This window comes from Castor canadensis, chromosome 13, assembly GCF_047511655.1.
Source record: "Castor canadensis chromosome 13, mCasCan1.hap1v2, whole genome shotgun sequence".
NCBI classification, from domain to species: Eukaryota; Metazoa; Chordata; class Mammalia; order Rodentia; family Castoridae; genus Castor; species Castor canadensis.
In genome coordinates this window covers 31,370,168-31,394,149 of record NC_133398.1, presented here as the reverse complement: position 1 = coordinate 31,394,149, position 23,982 = coordinate 31,370,168, and the positions used below count along the sequence as shown (strand labels likewise).

Sequence of the window (23,982 nt, the reverse complement as noted above, 5' to 3'; positions counted from 1 at the left end):
AAAGACTTCAAAAATTAATTTTCTTTATGCCAAATTTTTGATGAGCTGCTAGGCTGATTTCCTAAAATTTATCAGTGACTTCTCTATAATTCTCCCAGAGTACTTGACTGGTGCTCAGGGACACCCACACACACTAGTAAGGCCTGATTCTCTGGGGGGAGAAAAAGAGCTTTGCTACATAGGATGCATTAATATAAAATAGTTATGAAAGAATAAGAAAAAAATGTGTTGCTTCACTTATTGTTCAACTTTTCTGAATTTAAGGTTCTGTAGTAACTAAAAAGGAATGAAATGTTAAAGTCCAGAAACCTATGTGAATCAGCCATCTTTGCATTCTTTTAAAATAAAAATAAAGCTATGCTCATGTAATGAAACACAGCTTAGCCCTTATTGTGCTGTGTGGACTGCTGTATTTCTCATTTGACTCAGATGTGCAGTAACATATTAAATAAAGCAGTTGCCATATTTTTTTGTTACTCAAGAGAATGCAGTGTGATGTGAGTTATAACAAAGAATGACTACTTCTCTTTGTTCTACCAGGGTTCATCAACTCCATAGTTTAGCTGTAGCCAAGATCAAAGTTTGGACATAAAATATATATTTAAATATGCCATCAAAGCAATTTTTCTTAAGTAACAGGGAGGAAATCTCAGTAGCACAAGGAGAATTATAAGATAACTTGAGCAACAGTTTTGACCAAGACTGGTGGTGAAATGTGGATGAACAAATTGGCTGAGCCAGTCTTACAGCCTTTACCTATCCCTCTCTGCAAAATCCTTAGTCAATGAGAGCAGACATTATGTAGTGAGGCAGATTGAAGCTATAGAGACAACCACTTTTGTTTCATGCAAATAATACACTTAGATTAACTAAAAATAATATACTTTCCTACTTAATATCAACATAGGAAATATACTCTTTTGGAGAATACTCTGTCATGGAGAAACTATTTGGCATGTTAGTCAAACTTAGCAGTCTTTCCCCAAATTTCTTCTGACTTTGGTACTAATGAATAGATATACTAATAGTATACTTCTCTATTCTTTTCATTGTTTAACTTTTTAAAAAATTCAAATAATTGACCAATGTAGAATTTATTTTCTTATGGTATTTGATAAGGACCTAACTTCATCATTATCTTTCCTTCCACTGAACATTTAGGCATTTGTTCTAACATTGTTGATTAATTTTGCCAGTTTTTAAATTATAAATTTAATAATTCCACTATTTGTCTTTCCAATTCTTGTCTAAAATCTAATTATACTCCAATATGATTTATTTGCTTTTAAATCCACATTTTTTGTAGAAAAATGTGCAAGATGTGCATATACTCTTTTAGAGCCACGATAAATACTAATGTTTGGTGAATAATTGAGCATATTTATACCTTCCCTATTGAATCTCAACCCATGAATACTTTTCGCAATCACACTGACCTTTTTATGCTTTCATAATTAGAGCTGTTCTAAGAGATGGAATAAGGGAGGTTTCCTGTGAACTTGGGAAAGTGAAACCCAATGTTGCCTTCACATAGCACACATCATTTCAAGTTTCAGTTGTTTTGCAAAAGACAGTGACCTCTGTCCTATGGAATTTTAATTCAAAGAGGACCAGTGCTGGTTAAAACAAATGATACTAGGTCTAAATCGTCTAGAATTTGATATATGAACTAACTGAGGCTTGGTGAGTCAACCATTCAGACCTATGCCTCAAATTTAGACAAACCATGGCCAATATGATAATAATACCAGTGTTGACTTTAATCAACTCTGTTGTAGATTCTCTGTTAAGTGTCACTTGAAATTCTTGAAATAACTATAATATTATTTTGATTTTAAGCAAGAAAACTAAGGTACAGAGAATGCAAGTGACTTACTCATATTTATTCAATCAGTCAGCAGCATAGCTGGGAGGTGGGATTTATACCCTGATTGGTACAATTCAAAGTAGAGACTGATGGATTTTTTTCCCCTTTTCCTTCTACATCAGTGTTCAATAACAAAGAAGAGCAAGCTAAATATGGTAATTGAAGAAATGTCTTCAACTGAGAATATCTGTACTCACTGCCAATACTATCAATTCAGTTTTGTTTTCTTGCTACACTGCAAGGACATAATAAAGCAAGGCTATTTTCTGAGTGACTATTTCTGTTTAACAATGATGGCCCTATGGGTGAAAGGTTTTTGCAACTATTTTAAAAACATTTTATACAAACTTTTATACTTACCTTTAATTAGGATTACCTTGATGATTTTATCACATTTTCAGTTTTTAAATTTTCAAGATAAGTTTGAATTCTGTAAGTGAACACTATCTTTCATTGTTTAATAAGATAAGAATATTTTATAGTAAGAACTTCATTTAAAGGAACAGTTTGAATATGCTGGGTATGGCTGTGATGTCACTTAATTTACAGAAAGCCTCTTTCATTTTTCTCTAGATTTCACCCTCATAGTTCAGTTTAGCAACTGAAAAGTAGGAAGCCTATTTACTGGGCAAAATGAGGGAGGGGAAAGTAGGTGTAGCCAATTGCCCTCCCCCTAATTTCTTCTCTTAGGTCCCAAAGTTAAATGTTATAGCCAGAGATGTCACTGCTGTTACTGTTTCTCTTGGAGCTGTGCTGCTTTAGGGTCCCCCATCTCAGGTTGTTTGGTTTGGTTTGATTTGATTGGGGAAGTTGAGATGCATTGAGTTGGACCTTAAGTTTTCTGGAGAAGAAAACCATGTACAGTAGCCACTTCTTTCTTTGATCATGCTTTTTCTCCTTTAAGATGCTGTTCAGAAAACTAGGTCTAGAACTTAATTGCACTCTTCCCCCAAGGCTGTCAAATCAGGAATGGAAGCAGGATGGAGTGGCTTGAAGTTTTGTCCCACCAATGGATTATTCGGCAATTTTAGAAATTAAAACATTTTGGCTAGATTATGATGACTAGTAGAAAATTACAGCTGATTAATTAATGAGTTTAAATCTAAAAGTAATTATTTAATCCCTGAACAAAACATTGTTTATATTTCTATTTTAAAGAAGATAAATGTCATTATTTGATTGTTATTCAAATAACATAATATTGAAAAATGTCCAATATTTTACTCTTTATCCTAATTTTGATTAAGCCTTCACAAGCATAACTTTAAGAAACAATCTTCTACAAAATGAAAGACATTTTTCCTACATGGAGAAAATAATGTGTTTTATTGGGACAGTTTGGTCCTTCACAAAACCCAAGACAATCCAATGGACTTGTCAGATATTTAACAAGGAAGTGAAATTATTGTGCTATCCTATACTAGGTGAAAAATTGAGATGAGAAATGTAAGTATCATTTGTTGCAAACTGTTCTCAATATTTGACTTCTCAGAGAAAGGAAAAATGCAGCCCAGAGCCAACACATTTCATCACTTGAGTTTCATTATAAAAATGACAAAAACTTACTGGCTTGGAAATATTAAAGCCAACATGATGGGATGTAGGATTCTGTTAATAGTTGTCAAATCTAGAGAAATTTCAAGCACAGGAAGGGGGGCGGTGCAAGTGGAAATTTTCTGAGCTCTTAAAAATACAGTCTTTATAAAACTGCTTCCCATGTGGCTCTCTCTGTGTTAAAACCTCTTCTCCATTTGGAATATTTTTGCATTCACATTGTGATAACCCCCAGCAATTACTGTACCTTAAACAAGCCTTGTTACACTAACAATGTCAGTTAGACAGGGTCCAATTGCTAAAGAAGTCATGGGACCCAGAATGCCAATGCTTATAAATCTTCAGTCTGTTTCAAGAAAAAGATACACTATAGCAACATCATTAAAAAGAATATGCATGACAGCCAAAGGCTTTCTCCCAGCAAAGGGTCCAAGGAGGCCAGATGCAAACTTCAGTTGTCTTCCCTCTCAGAGTTATATGGGAAAGATTTTTTCTCTCACATCAGAAAATCCTGACAGGGGAATAGAACGCCTTGGAATCAGGGAGCTCAAAATAGAATCTCATAGTCCATTGGTCAAGTAGGCATATTTTTGTTACGTATGCAAGAGGAACTAATGCCCTTGTAGCAAAGGACCACTCCACCCCCTGGCCATGAAGGTCTTGCCAAGATCACATATAAGACACCAGTTTCACTATTATCAATAAAGAATGCTGACAAGATGGTACAAATGACCTAGGAGCTCCTGAGATTCATGATTACAAAGCAAGTTTATTAATTGGTATGTTCCTTGCTTTGGCCAAGGATCAGTAACTTACAGGTACTTTAACAAAACTGTCCAGGTGAATTCTAGACTTGATGGAGTTAACCTTCACTGTGCAATTGTTATAGACTTATTGGTTCAAAGAAACTGTTCAGAAAATGTTGATTTATTGCCTGATAACTGGAATGTTACTAGTTGAGTAGATACATGCAGTGATGCTTTAGGATTTATAAACGCTAATTGCAAAAAGTGAAACTGTTGTGTTACAAGAGATATCAGTTTTGTCTTTTACTTTAACCTAATATAAGCTAAATTCCATGGTTCTTCTAGAAAATAGCATCTTTTTAATAGTGTGAAATGTGTATGTCACTGCTCTTCAGGAGACTCATATTCTTTCGACAATACATATTGAAATTTGACACCTTAAGTGAAAGTGAATATATTACTAGTGTGTTCAACTTGAATATTGGCGTATGAGATTGTGTCAGCTAAATTTATTGCCTTTTTACTCCAAATCTACCCTTCATTGCCCTGCTTATGACATTGGAATATTTCTTCCTTTCCAGCTGGCACAATGCTAACTCTGCAATGTTAGAGGAACACTGAAGGAAGAAGGGGCTTGTCTTCGGGTCTGGTGTGCTTTGCTTCTTCATGTTTTTATGTGTCTAGGCTGGTATGTAGGACATCCTGTGGAGTTCACTTTTGATGAGTTAAGCATGTGACTTCTTAAGTTTCACAGACACTACAGATGACTTCCTAGAAGGTCATCTCAGCTGCTTGTTGAATTCTGTGGATATCACAGCTCTTCTACAGGAAGTGTTCCAAGGCGATTCCAAGTTGCTTCCTGGATCCTTGCCAGTGATAGCCTTTGGGTGAGTTTCTTTCTGGTATCTTCATGATTAGACCAACTGATGTCCCAGCTAGCTTCCCTTCCAAAATTCAACAGCAACACTAGTGTATAAGTTCTGGAAAATTTTCTGATCATCCTGGCAGATGATTCTCCACTTTTACCCTTGACCCACTGACTTGGAACAAACTGTGGCATAGGACAACCCAGAAATTTTCTGTCATCCAGTAGACTGAAACTTTACCTTCTTCAATGAGATCTGGGTCCCCACCCTATGAGGAACCTCCTCTCTTCTTCTTCCAAGTTTGTTCCTTCCTCAGTCCTAGAGTATTTGAGGGTTTCTTTGGATAAGTCAATAATTATTTATGCTAAAACTTCCCTATTCAAATTACTAGGTGGTTTTTGCCACATGCATCCATGACCATGGCAGAAAGAGAGAAACAAATAGACCATAACCTGTATAGTGTCATAGTGTAGTATTTGGGGGAGATTTTATTGGTATCTTGAGGTTAAGGAGCCCCATTCAAAATGGCAACGAGATATTTCAGTTGAACTTATCAGAAACAGCTACACCTTGTCAAAAAATAATATGGAAAATGAGCTCATTAAAATACTTAAAATTCTTCCAATTTTATCCCCTCTTCATAACATAAAATTTCACTTTGATTGACAGGGAATGGAAGAAGGACATTAACTAGAGACTTAAGAGGGGTAAGTACTTGATTTACAATATAAAATTTACACACACACACTTGAAGTTTATCCCCACATTCTGCTCTTTGTAAAGTCTTAACAATGTTTAAATCTTACTCCTCCCACAAACGTTTTACTAGGTATTTGATACCAAGGGAATATATAGCCTGGATCATTTTTATTTCTGGCATCACTAGATCAATGCACCAAAATTACTAAGATGTTTAATATAATCAAGAGGAAAGGTTTAAAAGCTTTCATATGAAAATAAAAGAAAACATATTATCACTGGGTGGTTCAGTTGGAAAAGGAAAGAAAACTAGCTAGGCTGGCTGTAACATTGCTTAGTACAAAATACTGGAGATTGAAAACTTTCCTGAATAGCAATAAGAGATTAAACTTTAATAAGATCATTTTGACTGTTTGGATCCAGTTGTTGAGTCTCCCTTCAAAGAGTCTGTACCTTAATGGAATATAATTCTGAAAAGGAAAGAAATGGACACAAACATTTGATCATTGTTTAGAGAGCCAGAATAGAAACAACAGCCTGAAACTGCAGTCTAACTGATGCAATTTTAGGAGGAACCTATAATTCCTCCATGTAAATGATGGCTCCTTCTGCAGGTAAAACATTTATTCTTTACCTAGAATTTCTCTGCTATATATATTACAGAACAGGACTTCTCAGATTGCTGCCTCTGGCAGGCAGAAAGGCACGGTTCTCAGACCAAAACTATGCAGACATAATTACTCCTAATTATTGGAACATTAAAGTGGAGTTCTGATGCACCATTAAGGTTTTCCCAAGAGCCTAATTTTACTCATTTTTGTTCCTCTGGAGAAAGAGCAATCAGGGAGTCAGCTATCAGCAAACCATTAAGTATACATAGTCCACAAAGAAATGTTAATCAGACTGGAGCTGAGATAGTTTGCTTCCTGTTTCCCTTCCTATTTCATTCTTTCCTCCCTCTCAGAGAGTAAGGAAAAGGGTCATCTTCCTTGTCCCAGATCCACCTTACTGACCTGAACCTTGGATTTCACCATTATCCAGTTCTATGGATATTTGGTAGTCATGCTTGTCTATAAATGCCTTCATTATTTTCATATGGTAATAGTTTTCTCATTTGTCTGTTTATCTTTGCCTAGCTTCATTTTGAAGAAAACCATTTCTCCTACCTTGCAGTTTCCTCTTTTGTTATCCATTAGTAGAACTTTTCACTTTCTCATTCGATTTTCTTCTTTCCTTAAACATTATGGTTCCTCTCTTCCTTCCCCCGTCCCTCTCTTCTTTTCTTTTAGCAGTCTGGCCATTGAACCCAGGGCCTTGTGCAAGCTAGACAAGTGCTCTACCACTTGAACCACACCTCCAACCCTTTTATTTATATTTTGTTTTGAGATAGGGTCTTGCTAAATTTGTAATCCTCTTGCCTCTGCCAACACAGCCTATATTTCTTTCCAAAATGACTATATGTAATTTTGTTAGTAAAATATCAAAATGTTTATTTCTCTGGGTTCCTGGTAACACCAGATATTGTTTTTTGAGTTTTGCTTAGCCAATGTGTGAAAATTTCTATGTCATATTTACCCTAATTAATTTTCTTTTGGCTACAGTCCTGATATTGGTGATTTGTGTTTTACTGTCTTTATCATTGTCCATCTTGCTAGAGATTTATCAAATTTATTTACTTATTTTTAAATAACCAGTATTTTTAAAAAATGATTTTTTCTCTATTCTTTTCCTGTTTACAGTTAATTTTTGGTCTGATCTTTATTATGTTCTTCCTATGGTTTAATATACTCTTCTTTTTTGCATTTTTAGAGGCAGAGATGTGGATTTATTGATTTGAGAGCTTTCCTCTTTCCTAACTTAAGCATTTGATGCTACCAACTTCCCTTAGTACTACTTTAGATACATATCACAGATTTTGATATGTTGTCTTTTCATTTTTATTGAATTCTATGGTTTTTAAAAAATTTTTCTTCTATACATTGATTATACTGTGGTATGTTTAATTGGCAACTTTTTGTTGATTTTCTAGTTGATTCTTTGCTACTGACTTCCAGTTTTAGTTTGTGATGATCAGACGACACTCTGTGTGATTTCAATTCTTTTAAATTTATGGCTCAAACATGGTCTGTCTTAGTATTCCATGAATGCTTAGAAACAATGAATAATGAGTAGTTCAGTCTTTTTTTTACATTGACATTTTTAATTTTTGTGTTGGGTGGGGGTACATTGTAGCATTTACAAATGTTCTTACATTATATCGAATATATTATACTTGAATTCACTCCATCCATCATTCTCCTTTGTCCCTGTGTCACCATTTCTGGAATAATTTCATCAGGTCTCATTTTCCCATTTACATACATGTATACACAGTACTTGCATTATAGTCACCCTCCTAATATTTCCATTTTATTGGTTGGAGAGTCCCATGTCACTTAGATCCTATTGGTTGTTTTGCTTAGTTTTATATCCTTGACAGTTTTATGTATTGTTCCATTAACTGCTAGTTCTGCACTGTAGTAATCCTACTATTGCTGAGAGTAAAGTTGTTGAAATCCCCTCCATGGTAATGAATTTATCTATTTCTTCTCTTAGATCTATCAGTTTTGGTCATAACTATAGAAGCTCTGTTTTGCATGTAACCTTTAGAATGATTATGTAACCTTAGAGACTTCTCTTTTTACAACTACGTAATGTAGCTTTTTGTAACTAGCAATTTTTAAATTCTGATGTTTACCTTATTTGATACTAATGCAAATACTACTTTTTTATATTTTAGGTGGTTAATATTTATATGTTCTATCTTTTCTTATCTCTTTATTCCCATCCTACCTCAAACAGTATATTTGAGGTGAGTTTCTTATACACCTCATATTGTTGGATCATGTTCTTTGGTTTTTTGAACCTAGTTGTTAGTCTCAATATTTTAGGTGACATATCTAGACCATTTGTATTTAAAGTAATTGAAGAATAGGATATATGTATGTTATTTTATTTTTGTGTTCAAGTCATTTCTTCTATTGATGATTTCTCTGTTTCTCTTTTATTCCCATCCTGTGGGTCATTTGTACAATTCTTAGGATTCCATCATAATTTGTTTATAATGTTCTTTGGTGAAATGTTTGCATAACTTTCCCAGTTATTGTTCTAGGAGTCATACATGTAACACACACAGAAGAAATATTGATATTGAGAGTTTAGCATTTCAAGTGAAATGTATAAATCTTCCATTTTGTTCTTTTTAATATCCTTACTTTTATCATTATCTTGAGCATCAGATTGTATTACAACTTTGCTTCCTCTATCAAATATGGTTTACAAACTCCTGACATTACAGGTGATAGGGAAAGTGAATACAGAATATTCACAACTCTTACCACCTTATGCAATCTTGTTGATGCTGGGTGACTCTTGGGGTTATAAGATCTGTTTGGTTTATAAATACTACAACCCATGTAGAGAAGAGGAACACAACCTGGATCTTCCAGGCAGGGGATAAAAGATTAGTTCCCTGCTCTGATACTGGACTAGCGAATCAGCAAACTGAATGCTTCTATGGGGCAGGAGAATAGAGTGGAAAATCAGTTCCCTAGTCAAACCATGGGAACAGTGTGATTTTTCCATTCCTATTCCTGTTTGGTAGGTGTTGGGCAGCTATTGCTAAAAATATCTTCTGTTATTCGGTCATCCTTTTCCATGTCCTTTAAGGACACAGACTTTTCTTGCATTATTATTATTATTTTGTTTGCCCCTTTTTGCAATAACAAGTTGGAGGCTTCTATGGTGCTCTGTGAAGGATAAATGAAATTAACAAGGTAACTTAGGATCTCAGTACCATTTGATTTCCTCAAATCCAAAGGTCTCTAGATAGTCAGGGGCTTTTCTGTCTTTTCTGAAATGGGATACCTTCATCCACTTTCATCCTATTAAAGTTCCAATATTCCAGGGACATTACAATTTGCTTCTGTTTCTGACATAGATTTTGAGTGCCTCACTTTCAAAACATCCTAGTTTGAAAACACATTATATAATTTCCTTAGCATACTGTTCAGCTCTCTCTACACTTTATGTGGGAAATGTGAACATATCACTTACTTCAAATATGTCCTCAGAAATATGTCTTTGAAAATGCTTTTGACCACGCTCCACTGACAAATGTATATTTACCATATAGATCTTTCTAATAGGACATTTCATTGTCCTATCATACTTTACATTTTCCCATAGTATGTCTTCCTGTTGTACCTTTTATTCCTGCCAATGCTGTACTTACAGTTCTCTCAGTTCAGTAGAGAGTCATCTAAAGATGATTTAAAAATAACTCTTAGTGAAACCTTGGAGTAATTTTTGACTCCTCTGTCTCCTCTACCGTGATTTCTAATCAGTCTACAAGTACTGTTGATTCTTCCCTGGAAATGACTTAAGCATCATTGTTCTGATTTCTTCCTCTTCAATCATTTTTGCATACCAGTATCAACTTATATTATGAGAATGATCCTCTTGTTTTCTTAAATTTTAGGTGAATCCAAATTCTTTTAGGATAATGTCTTAATACCTCTGTTTGCTCCTTGTCTCTCTAAGATTAATTCTCTCTGTTTTCTAACACAAACCTTCTGCCCTAGCTAGACCTATTGCCTTCTGTTCCTTAGATTACAAACACAATAGTAAATCAATTAGGATCTTTCAGCAACAAAATTCAGGATTCTGATTTAGAATTGTATAAGTAAAGAACAAGGTAAATCAATAGATCATATGATGAAGGATTCAAAAGTAGATTTTCAAGCAGAGATGAATCTAGGTTTCATGTTATGTCAAAAGCTACTCTGTTTTTGTTGTTGGCTTGTTTTGGCTTTACTTTTTTTAGTGTAGGCTGTACTTAAAGACTAATTCCTTCTTCTTGAAGGAAAACTGGCCACCAGAAATTTGCATCTTCCAACCTTAATAATTCCTACATAATTCTTTGAATAGTTTTAGCAATTACATGATTGTCTTATTATGAAATGACTTAGTTATGACTATCTCAGGAGCTGGGAGTGAAGTAGTTTCAAAATATCCTAAATGATCTTATCTGTAAATAGCAGAGAGTGAATCCCTAAGGAAAACTGTGGCTCTATTATGAGAAAAAGAGAAAGAATTGGTTGGGGGTATGGCTCAAGCAGTAGAGCACCTGCCTAGCAAGTGTGAGGCCCCAGGTTCAAACTCCATTGCTGCCAAAAATTAGACAAAAAAAGGCAGAATGTAAAATGACAGATGTCCACTACCAACTTACGTGTTTCTGGAGAGCATTGAGTTTGCCTTAATGATTACTTTTCTCCTGCATGGAGTCTAGTGCTGGTCACATAATATGTTATCAATAGACATTTGATAAAGGACAGTTAGTTTTCCATACCCAGGCTTCCTCTATTACTGTGCTCCTTCTTAGAATGCCTACCACTCTTCTATGTCCTAATTCTTTCAAATCCACACTTGATTCTTGCCTTCCATTTATTTCATTTTCATACTACTCCTGCTGTTAAGAAACTCAAGACATTTTCTGTCTTAACACTCTTGTGATTTTATACAGGGGTGTATTTTGTTATTATTTATATGTCTTGCACTTATTTTTTGCATGCATGTGTCTGTTTACAATAATTAAATTTAAACACTGTAAAGATAGGAAACTGATTTCATACTTGGATGATATCCCCCATGGTAATTAGTGTTTTATTCTTCAGTTTGGATGCAAATATGTTTATGGAAACATGTGTAGCCATGATTAAAGTAATCTAAATGATGTGTATTTTTATTAGTGCACATTCATTGTATAATGTGGAGAGTTTCATTGTGATATTTCATACATGCTTATAATGTACTTTGGCCATATTTACTCCCTCTTTTACTCTTGCTTATTCCTCTCACTACCCCTTCTTTCATCCTTATTGCAATACTTTTAAAAGGTTTCATTATGACCTTTTCTTATATGCATACAATGTACTTGCATTTATTTTCTGCCCTTGCCCTCTCTTATACTCCGAACTCCTGCAGACCCTCCCACACTAGTTCCCTTTCACATTCATGTCCATTTCTTTTTCTTTAGATTTAGCTTCCACATATGAGAGAAAAGATGTGGTGTTTGTCTTATAATACCCACTTAATTCATTCATCTGCTGATGGACATCTAAGCTTATTTCATAATTTGGTTATTGTGAATAATGCTAAAACATGAGTGTGCAGGTGTGTCTGTTATGTGTGACTTGCATTCCTTTGGGTATACACCCAAGGATGGTATAGCAGGATTGTATGGTAGTTCTATTTTTAGTTTTTAAAGGAACTTCCATATTGATTTCCATGGCAGATAGACTAATTTACATTCTCATCAACAGTATATGTGCTTCTTTTTTCTTACTCTTTTTTGAAGTATTAGTTAGGATTTATTTTAATAAAATAGGGTAAATTAGGGAGAGGGAGGAAAGATAGGGAAGAAATATTTCCTGCTACCCATGCAAGAAATGGAATAAAGACTCCATGTGTTTCTTTTCCCCACAAAATGGTGTTTATTTTATAGTAATAAAGAAATTAAGAAATATTAAATGCTATTTAGATATTTATACAAATATTATAGCAAATACAATTTAAAATAGAGAAGTAGAGAAATACAAATTTGCTCTTGGGGGTTTGAATATTATTAAATTTCAAAGTAAATTTGTTTATTATAATAATATTAGTTAGTTGATAAATGCATAATGTTTTCTCTGTATAAAATATATTATTTCTTTATTGCTTGTGGATAGCTGTAATATTTTGACTGATATATTTATTTGATGACTTCCTTAGGGACACTTATGTTTATGTCAGATCACCATTCTCTGATTTCCATATGTTCTTTTTGCCACAGTTTAAAAAATATTTATTCTTAATGTAAAATAGAAATTGTTTTTCTAAACCCTGAATACTATATTATCTGTAATTTGTAATGCCAGTCCCTTTTTGTTCTTATTCACCTACCCCCTTTCAATAAGGACATGGATGTTAGAGGAAACATATGAACTACATGGATCTAGTCCCTTCAACTGAATAAAATAAGAATGAACTCATAATAAAACATTCACTACAATATGTTTTATAATAAAAATTCTTAAACTGTAGTTTTACACATATGCATAATACTAATATAATATAAAACAGTGTTATGTATTTTCTCTCTTAAATCTTGGCGTTGCCATCTTGCTATTTGAATTTGTCATTGTAAACATTTGTGTTGTACACTTAAACATGTATATATGAAAATTCATACTTATACATTATTGATACAGTCTTTTTTACCTTAGTACTTCCTGCTGACCAATTATGAATTTTAGAGTTAGCTAAACTATTTAGACTAGTACCATTCTGTACTGGTAGTTAATGACAGAGAAAAAGGAATAAATAAAAGAAACACAAAAGGACTTCTAGAAGTCACTGTAATCCTCAAAGAGAATACGGTATGTTACACATGCACCTCTTTCATTTTGGATGTATTCCCCTTAAATGCAATTGTTTATTAGTTGTCTAAGAAGTACAATGATTTTAATCAACATAGTATTCAAACATACTTTTACAATCTCATTTGTGTTTAGAAATGTAAATCTTGGTTCTATGTCGAGTGCTGAATTGGGCTTATTTTTATGATGAAGCTCACTCACCTTTTAATTAGCAGTGCTTCAATCAGTCGCATGTTTTTAATGTCTACAGGGAATTAACAAAATCTTGAATAATGTTTTGTTCTTTCACATCTCCAATTTTAATTAGAACAACTTCATCTTGCACTTTTCTAAGGGAATGTAGCATATAAACTTCAAGTTACAGACTATTAATAACTTGTTATTCTCACACCCCATATGCATAAATTGGGAAAGAATCAGGAACTTTGCTAAGCTTGACTTGCTCCTTACTGGTTTTCTTTTCATCTTATTGGCCTGTTTTAAAACTGTAAGTTGATTCAGATTTCTGCTCCATTGCTGAAATCTGTCTTCAGTTAAGTTCATGAAGGGAGCATCCTTGGTCCTGTAACTGTAAGGTGAGATAGGTCTCTCACTAATAGAGCTATCTTAATGCAGCACTAAGGTTCTCAGTGTAAGGTTCTGTCTTGATTCAGATATATTTTCCCCAGAGACCACTGTAAAAGAGCTTTCTTAAAGTAATATCTCAAAGACTAACTGAAAGTACCCTCTGGGCAATTTTTTTTTAAATCATCATCTGGAGAGTAGATCAGGAAATATTCAAATTTTATCATTGTCATGATTTAAACTTTGCACTAGATATCCAGTTACTATAGTTTCACCTAAAACAAATCAGCCAAGGGCTTTACTTTTAGGCTTTTAAATCTTAATAGGAAATTCAGAATAAGACACTGTGCAGACTTGAAATCTTGTCAAGCTTATTCATAAGTTTTCCTAAATGACAACTCAACAGGTAAATTTTGGAATTGCAAAGACAAATTCTTCCTATTATGTGTCTCATTCATGAGACTGCATTTAAGCCAGTAAAAGGTCATTTTTAGCTTTTTAATTGATGTACATTAAAAGTAATACCAGACAAAGCACGTTGCACAAATCAAGAAGGCATCACTGGGTGTGTATTATAATACAACATATTTTAATTCTTTAGAACAATTTTTAACAATCTCCTTTGGAGGACAGCTTGCATTCTACCAATGATACTGATTCAATGATTTATAAACATTAAGCATTCATTATAGCAAGGAACTGGCACTATGGTTCTCAACTCCAGGAATAATAAGCAATTCTTAATAAACCAAGCTCAGAGACAGGCTACCTAATTCTGAGCATCAGTAGTTTGCTAGCCTCCATGCAGGAATATATGCCATTTAGTGAAATGTTTCTCCTTGAAAAATTGAGAAATTAAATACAATATAACAAGTTTAAAATAAACATCTTAATTTAGTTTGAAAGACTATCTTTTATTATAGCAAAATCTCATAGTAATGAGTTTTTTTACCTATATTTTATTTACGAAATAATAGTAACAGCACAAAAATGTTTTATTTTCATGATTTTACTTCATAAAATAAAAATTGATAACCCTGTGCTATTTTCCTAATTATTTTAACAAACTTGTTGAGGTATAATTAAAACATGTTAAAAGCAGATGCTTCTTATTCTCATGAGGTCAAATTTATCTATCTTTGTGTGTGTGTGTGTAATCTCTTCCAAACTTATGCTCATGAAAATTTTTCTCATATATTTTCAATAAAATTTGCAGTTTTAGTTTTTTCATTTATATCTATATTCACATTTGTGCTAATTTTGCTAAGGTGTGAACTAAGGATGAAAGTTTGTATATTTGCATATGGTTAATCAATTGTTCCAAAACATCTGTTGAAAAAAAAATTATCCTTTCTGCACTGAATTGCGTTTGTACCTTGTTGAAAATCAGCTGTCTGTACATGTGTGATATATGTCTGAATTCTATTCTGTTTCATTGAAAAAATTTTTATGTTTTTCCCCTAACTTGTCTTGATTTATTATACCTTCGAAGTCACATGGTGTTATTCCTCAAGCTTTGTTCTGTTCAAAAATTGTTTAGACTATGCTAAGTATTGGAATTCTATGTGAAGTTTAGAATTTTAAAAGCATTACCTAGATTTTAACTTAGAATCTACGTATAAGATTGACTCTGTAGGTCAATTTGGTGAGAATTGTCGCCTTACCCATTTTAATTGTTCTGACTCATGAGCACAGTATATATCTCAACTTACTTAAGTCATTCTTAATTGCTCTCCACATTGTTTTATAATGTTCAGTATATAGGTATTTCACATATTTTGTCAGATTTTTTTTCTGAAGGATTTCATTTTTTTTTTTTTGTGGTTGAGCAGAACAGGATTTCCCTTTATTTATTTTTTTCTTTTATTATTCATATGTGCATACAAGGCTTGGGTCATTTCTCCCCCCTGCCCCCACCCCTTCCCTTACCACCCACTCCGCCCCCTCCCTCTCCCCCCCACCCCCTCAATACCCAGCAAAAACGATTTTGCCCTTATTTCTAATTTTGTTGTAGAGAGAGTATAAGCAATAATAGGAAGGAACAAGGATTTTTGCTGGTTGAGATAAGGATAGCTATACAGGGCATTGACTTACATTGATTTCCTGTGCATGTGTGTTACCTTTTAGGTTAATTCTTTTTGATCTAACCTTTTCTCTAGATCCTGGTCCCCTTTTCCTATTGGCCTCAGTTGCTTTTAAGGTATCTGCTTTAGTTTCTCTGCGTTAAGGGCAACAAATGCTAGCTAATTTTTTAGGTGTCTTACCTGTCCTCACCCCTCCATTGTGTGTTCTCGCTTTTATCATGTGCTCAAAGTCCAATCCCCTTGTTGTTTTGGCCTTGATCTAATGTCCGCATATGAGGGAGAACATCAGTTTTTGGTCTTTTGGGCCAGGCTAACTTCACCCAGAGTTATGTTCTCCAATTCCATCCATTTACCAGCAAATGATAATGTTTTGTTCTTCTTCATGGCTGCTTAAAATTCCATTGTGTATAGATACCACATTTTCTTGATCCATTCGTCAGTAGTGGGGCATCTTGGCTGTTTCCATAACTTGGCTATTGTGAATAGTGCTGCAATAAACTTGGGTGTGCAGGTGCCTCTGGAGTAACCTGTGTCACAGTCTTTTGGGTATATCCCCAAGAGTGGTATTGCTGGATCATATGGTAGATCAATGTTTAGCTTTTTAAGTAGCCTCCAAATTTTTTTCCAGAGTGGTTGTACTAGTTTACATACCCACCAACAGTGTAAAAGGGTTCCTTTTCCCCCACATCCTTGCCAACACCTGTTGTTGATGGTGTTGCTAATGATGGCTATTCTTACAGGGGTGAGGTGGAATCTTAGTGTGGTTTTAATTTGCATTTCCTTTGCTAGAGACGGTGAGCATTTTTTCATGTGTTTTTTGGCCATGTGAATTACTTCTTTTGAGAAAGTTCTGTTTAGTTCACTTGCCCATTTCTTTATTAGTTTTGGGAGAATTTAGTTTTTTAAGTTCCCTATATATTCTGGTTATCAGTCCTTTGTCTGATGTGTAGCTGGCAAATATTTTCTCCCACTCTGTGGGTGTTCTCTTCAGTTTAGAGACCATTTCTTTTGTTGAGCAGAAGCTTTTTAGTTTTATGAGGTCCCATTTATCTATGCTATCTCTTAGTTGCTGTGCTGCTGGGGTTCCATTGAGAAAGTTCTTACCTATACCTACTAATTCCAGAGTATTTCCTACTCTTTCCTGTATCAACTTTAGAGTTTGTGGTCTGATATTAAGATCATTGATCCATTTTGAGTTAATATTATATAGAGTGATATACATGGATCTAGTTTCAGTTTTTTGCAGACTGCTAACCGGTTTTCCCAGCAGGTTTTGTTGAAGAGGCTACCTTTTCTCCTTTGTATGTTTTTAGCACCTTTGTCAAAGACAAATTGTTTAAAGTTGTGTGGCTTCATATCTGGGTCCTCTATTCTGTTCCGCTGGTCTTCATGTCTGTTTTTGTGCCAGTACCATGCCGTTTTTATCATTATTGCTTTGTAATATAGTTTGAAGTCCGGTATCGTGATACCTCCAGCATTGTTCTTTTGACTGAGTATTGCTTTGGCTATTCGTGACCTCTTGTGTTTCCATATAAATTTCACAGTAGATTTTTCAATTTCTTTAATGAATGTCATTGGAATTTTGATGGGAATTGCATTAAACATGTAGATTACTTTTGGGAGTGTAGACATTTTTACTATGTTGATTCTACCAATCCATGAGCATGGGAGATCTCTACACTTTCTATAGTCTTCCTCAATCTCTTTCTTCAGGAGTTTATAATTTTCCTTGTAGAGGTCGTTCACATCCGTTGTTAGGTTTACACCTAGGTATTTGATTTTTTTTTTGATGCTATTGTAAATGGTATTGTTTTCATATATTCTTTTTCAGTTTGTTCATTATTAGTATATAGAAATGCTAATGATTTTTCTATGTTGATTTTATATCCTGCTACCTTGCTATAGCTATTGATGGTGTCTAGGAGCTTCTAAGTAGAGTTTTTTGGGTCTTTAAGGTATAGGATCATGTCGTCTGCAAATAGGGATATTTTGACAGTTTCTTTACCTATTTGTATTCCTTTTATTCCTTCTTCTTGCCTAATTGGTCTGGCTAGGAATTCCAGTACTATGTGGAATAGGAGTGGAGATAGTGGGCATCCTTGTCTGGTTCCTGATTTTGGAATGGTTTCAGTTTTTCTCCGTTAAGTATAATGCTGGCTGTAGGTTTGTCATATATAGCTTTTATAATGTTGAGGAACTTTCCTTCTATTCCTAGTTTTCTTAGAGCTTTATCATGAAATGGTGCTGGATCTTATCAAAGGCTTTTTCTGCATCTATTGAGATGATCAAGTGGTTTTTGTCTTTGCTTCTGTTAATGTGGTTTATTATGTTTATTGATTTTCGTATGTTGAACCACCCCTGCATTCCTGGGATGAAGCCTACTTGGTTGTGGTGAATAATCTTTTTGATGTGTTGTTGAATTTGGTTTGCCATTATTTTATTGAGGATTTTTGCATCAACGTTCATTAAGGAGATTGGCCTATAGTTCTTCTTTTTGGAGGTGTTTTTACATTCTTAATTATTATCATTTTCTAATTCTTTCTTGCTATTGTGCACAAGCACAGTTGACTTTTTGAATTTTTATTTTAAAACCACCAATGTTGTTAAGCCCACTTATTACTCCAGTCATTCTTTATTTCATCAGGTATTGTATACAGATGATCATGTTTCAGTGGTTCAGGATTGCTGCAGTCTGGATGAGCTTTCTTCCTTTTTCTTTTTCATTGCATTAACTAGAAACTCCACCACAATGTTGAATAGAAATGTTTAGAATGGCTGCTCCTGCTTCTTCCTGATATTGAAGGCAAAACATTAACTGTTTATAATTTAATGTCATGTTAGTGTAGGGTCTTTTTTTTTTCTTTTTGGTAGGAATCTTTAATCAGGGTGAAAGCTGCCATTTCTATTTCTAGCTTGCCAAAAGAATAATTTTTTAAAATCAGGAACAGATACTGGTTACTTTCAAATGCTTCTTCAACATTTGAGATGTTCATATGTTTTCCTTCACTTTTAGATTGTTTATATAATGAATATCCTTGAATAATTGCAACATGCCAAAACAACTTTACAGTCCCGTTATAAACTCCGCTTGTTTGTGACTTGTTATATTTAAAAAATAATAGATTTATTTTGCTAAAATTACTTTTTAAATTTCTGCATGTGTGTTAATGAGAGATACTGGCCTGAAGTTTTCTTTTCATGTATTGTCAGGTGTCAATATCAGGATAATTCTGGCTTCATAGAATGAACTGAGAAGCTTCTTTTAAACTTTCAATAGTTTGTGTAGAATTGATATTATCTCCTTCTTAAATGTTTGATAGCACTTTGTAGCAAAATTGTCTGGGCCTGGAGTTGGAGATATTTAACAACATGTTATAATTTCTTTTTCTTCTTTTTGAGGTACTGGAGATTGAACCCATGGCCTCACATGGCATGCTAGGCAAGTACTGATACCCCTGAGCTATATTCCTAGACCTTAGCATGTCTTTAATGGATTCAGGGCTATTTGGATTATCTATTCTTTGTGTATGAATTTTGGTAATTTGTATTTTTCAGTAAGTTTGCCATGTCATCTAAGTTGAGCTTATTGGCATAAAGCTGAAAATAATATTTATTTTATTTCTGAAGAACCTATAGTTCTGAAGAACCATCTTGTTCTTCCTGATATTGGTAATTTGTCTATTATTATTTCCAGATTTATGTGCTTTAAGGTTATTAGTTTATGAATTTTCTCAAAGAACTGGCTTTTGATTCCATTATTTTTCCCTACTTTGTAATTTTTCTATTTTATGTATATTCAATCTAAACTTTACAATTTCCTCTCTTCTGCTTCTTTGGATTTAATTTCATCTTCATTTTCTTGATTCTTGAGATAGATGCTCAGTTCACTGATTTGGAAACTGTTATATTTTCTAACATGAATGGCTATAAATTCCCCTAGGTACTATGGTAATGACCTCCCACACATTTTGATATGTGATATTTATGTTTTAGTCAGTTCAAAATACTTTATAATTTCACTCACCCTTTCTGCTTTGACTCCTGGTTTGTTTGTAAATATAAAATTTAAGTTTCAAATATTTGGGAATTTTCTAGATATCTTTTTGGCATTCAAAGAACATAATTTGCATCACTTGGATAATCTTAAATTTACAGACTTGTTTCCTGGCCCTAACTATGATCTATCTTGGTATTTTTCAAGTAAATTATAAAAGGTGTATATTCTGCTGTTGTTAACTCTTAAATTCTTAAATTCAATTAGATCAACTTGTTTAGTAGTTTTGTTAGAGTCTTCTCTATTTTTCTATGATTTTGTATATTTTTCTTTCAATTATTGAGCAAGGGGTATTATATCACAATTGTAGATATGTTTGGGTTCTTTTTTTTTTGTTTTCAGTTTTTGCTTCATGTATTCTGAAACTCTCTTACTAGATACATAAATGTTTAAAATTGGTATTTACTTCTGATTCATTCGTCCCCTTTTCATTGTGAAATGATTACAAAGAGATCTACTGTTTGTAGTATTACTCTTGCTCTTTCTTCCAATGCATGTTGGTATAGTTGGTACATATCTTTTTATTCTTTTTGTTTTAATCTCTCTCAAAGTATATTTCTTATAAGCATTGTATTTACTTTCATATTTTGGCATAAGAAATTACCACAATGACTTAAAGTAACTTGCATTTATTATTTCACAATTTTGTAAGTCAGAAGTCTAAACAGGCTGGGCTGGATTTTCTGCTAGAGTTTCACAGTGCTGAAGTCAAGATGTTGGCCAGGCTAGCTTCTACCTGGAGTTTCTAAGGAAGAATTTGTTTCCCTGGTATGGGCAGAATCCTATAGTTTGTAGCTGTAGGTCTTAGATTCCTGTTTTGTTACTGGCTGTCATTCCTGGGAGGTCATCAGCTTCTTCAGGCTGCCTGAAATCTTTCTCATGTATCTGTCTGCAGCTTCAAACCGACAGCATTACAGTTTTTTTTAGTTTGAATCACTGCGAATTCCAATTTGTCTTGCTTATCTACCACCTGTTGGAAACAGCTCACTGATTTTAGGCACTCATGTGATTAGATTAGGCCCACCTCACTGAGAAATATAACAATATAACTGTGGGAATATTTCATATTCACAGATGTGGGGGTTAGGGTGAGACCTCTTTGGAGAGGCCAGTTTAGAAATTTTGCCAACCACAGGCAGCATATTGTGGTGTTTTGCTTTAAAAATGAAAAAATCAAATCAACCAATCTCAACCTGTTAGTTGGGGGTTAGTCCTTTGATATTTAATGTATTATTTAGATGGTTAAATTTAAAACCATTATTTTGTTGTTGGTGTGTGTCTTTCTTATTCTTTGTTCCTTTTTTTCTTCTTTTTCTGCATTCTTCTGTATGATTCTGTTTTATGTCTATGTTTTGCTACTTCATTGGCTGTTTCATGTAGTACTTTAAGCAATATTATACAACTGCACTGTAACAGAATCTTATATTTCCATTTCTTGTCTGAAAGGAAGGCAGAAATCTTTGTCATACATTTCATTTTAACATGTCATAAACTCCACAATACATCATTAGTATTTTTGATAAAAATAATATTTAGACAATATGTTTAAATATTTAGATGAAGATATTTATATAAAAATAGAAATATTCAGATTAAGGTTATATATTTATCCTATCATTACCATGGTTTTCTTTCTTTGTAACATTCCATATACATATTACTATCTAGCATCCTTTTCTTTCAATTTGAAGTATATTTAAACTATACCTTTCATTGCTAACTCTTCTGAGATGAGTTTTTTAGTGTTGTATGTCTGAAAAACAAATTATTTTCATTTTTTAAAAAAGGCATTTCTGGGTAATCTAACATGCCTTTTGTTTTTGTTTTCTTTAGTACTTTATGTTGCTTGACCATCCTCTAATTTACATTGTCTTTATATAAGAAATCTGTTCTTCATCTTGTTCTTGTTCCTTTGTGTATAATGTGAACATGTATGAATAGAAAATGTTTTCTCTTTGTTTAGTGATTTGGAGCATTTTAATTACTATACTCCCACATGCAATTTTCTTAGAGTTTATTGCACTTTATATTCACTGAGATTCTCGAGTCTATAGGTACATAGTTTTTGTCAAGTTTTGAAAAATTTCGGTCATTACTTCTTCAAATATTTTTCTGTTACCCTCCATCTTCTTTGGGAATTCTGTTACACATATTTTAAACCTCTTTAAAATGTTCCAAAAAATCACAACTTTCTTTTAATTAAAATAAAATTCTTTTTTTCCATTTTGCTTAGTTGTTTTTCTCCCTACTCCTATGTATTCAAATTTATTAACTTTTTTCATAAATGTCTCATTTATCACTAATGCCATACATTGTATTTTTCATCTCAGAAACCTGGTTTTTTGCATGCCTCATAATCTTTGTTTGAATGTGGGGCACTGGGATTTTTTATTTTGTTGGGTGCTATTTTTTTTAACTTATAAAGGTACTGTTGGGCATTGTTCTGGACAGTCAAGTTACTGGAAGTATTTTTCTCTTTTAAGATTTTTGGGGTAGGATAGGAGTGATATTCAGTATAGTGCTTTTAGGCCTCCTTTAATTTTTCCCCTGTAGATTAAGAGATTATACAATCTAGTTGGTAGAAACACTGTGCAAATTGTCATGGGAATAAGTTTTTAAAGGTTGTTTACCAGCATGGGCAGTATATTCAGGGGAGATCCTCTGAAGACCTAGAAATCTCTGTGTTATTCTCCTTTCCAGTCCTCTGTCGTGACAGTTCTATCTGGTTTGTTTATGGACTCCCTTCACAATCCTCTCAATGTACATAGATCACTAGGTTTCTCCCTGTTCTCTTTCTTTGCACTGTGACATGGAAACTACTGCAAGGCAGGATTCTAGGACTAGGATTCTAGGACTCACTCATTTTCTGTTTCTATGGCTTCACTGTCTGGTATGGTATGAATGTGTTCTCCAGAGTTCATGCAGTAGAAACTTGATCCTTAATTCAGTAGTGCTGGGAGAGGAGGCCTTAAGGGGTAAGGAGACCCTATCCTCATAAGTGTATTAATGCTGTCATCAAGGGAGTGGGTTTCTTCTTGAAGCATATTTGTGGGAGTTGTTTCCTCATAAAAGAGTGAATTTGACTCCTTTGTGTTCTCTCTCCCTTTCTCTCTCTCCTTCCCTCTCCCTGTTCCAGTCCCCACCATAGGATGATGCAGCCAGCAGGCCCTCACCAAAAGCTAGCCTCTAGATCTTGGATTTCCCAGCCTCTAGAAATGTGAGAAATACATCACTTTTTGGGGGATAATTTACCCATTCTGTGGTATTCTGTTAGAGAAATATGAAACAGTCTAAAACACGTTCCTTTGTTGACTAATTTCCAAAATTATGAAATTTGTTGCTTCATACATATGTTAATTTTATTGTTATTTGTGTATTATTTCAGGCTGGAACATAAATTCAGCCCCTGTTACCCTAATGCTCTAGGTTTTAAATGTGAATGATTGTGAATTTTATTAAATTCAGTTACCAGTAAGCTTGACATGGACCTCTCATTCTTATTCAAATGTCTCTCCTTTCCAACTTTTTAACATTCTTTTAGTAATGTAAGCTTGAGGTTTATGTAATTATTGAAACTTCCAATTACATAATTAGAAGAAATATAAACACTTTTACTTTCCCCCTTTTTTGTAAAAATTTCAGTTGATATTTTACTTAACTCCTTTTGAGATATTCATTTCATTTATTGCAAAAAGTTATTTTTTCACCCATTTATTAATTACATATTTATTGAGCAACCCAATGTGCTGGGATAATACTCATATGAAAACAAACAAACCAAAACATCGTGTATCTTATAGTTTAATAATAGAAAAACTTCAGCATTTCTTCTTTTATGAGAATGGATAGTATTTATACCATGCTAATATTGTCATACTTGTCCAAAATTCAGAGAGAAATTAAGTACTTTTTATAGCTGCCATAGTATAGAATAGTTAACTTCTTCCTTTCCATGATCTTAATTGTTAATGTGTTTGAGAAAAATATGCATTGTTGTTGTTAGCTTCCTTAGAGATCTTCATTTTTTTTTCCCTTTGGGAAGATAAAAAAAAAAAAAATATTCTAGGAAGTCAGATGCAAATGATGGG

At 33.7% G+C, this 23,982-nt stretch overlaps 1 long non-coding RNA gene across 2 annotated transcripts in view; it reads left to right on the top strand.

Moving 5' to 3' along the window:
• LOC141415634 (uncharacterized) overlaps window positions 1–23,312 on the top strand; it is a 252,886-nt gene extending 229,574 nt beyond the window's left edge. The window contains exons 11-13 of one of the 2 annotated variants that reach the window (XR_012440624.1): window positions 4,914–5,054; window positions 5,703–5,740; window positions 23,031–23,312. This is a non-coding gene — a long non-coding RNA (uncharacterized lncRNA). Of the gene's footprint in view, window positions 1–4,748; window positions 4,889–4,913; window positions 5,055–5,702; window positions 5,741–23,030 lie in introns of those variants that run through there. The other variant, XR_012440626.1, reaches the window with a different exon arrangement.
• Window positions 23,313–23,982: the final 670 nt, after the last annotated feature.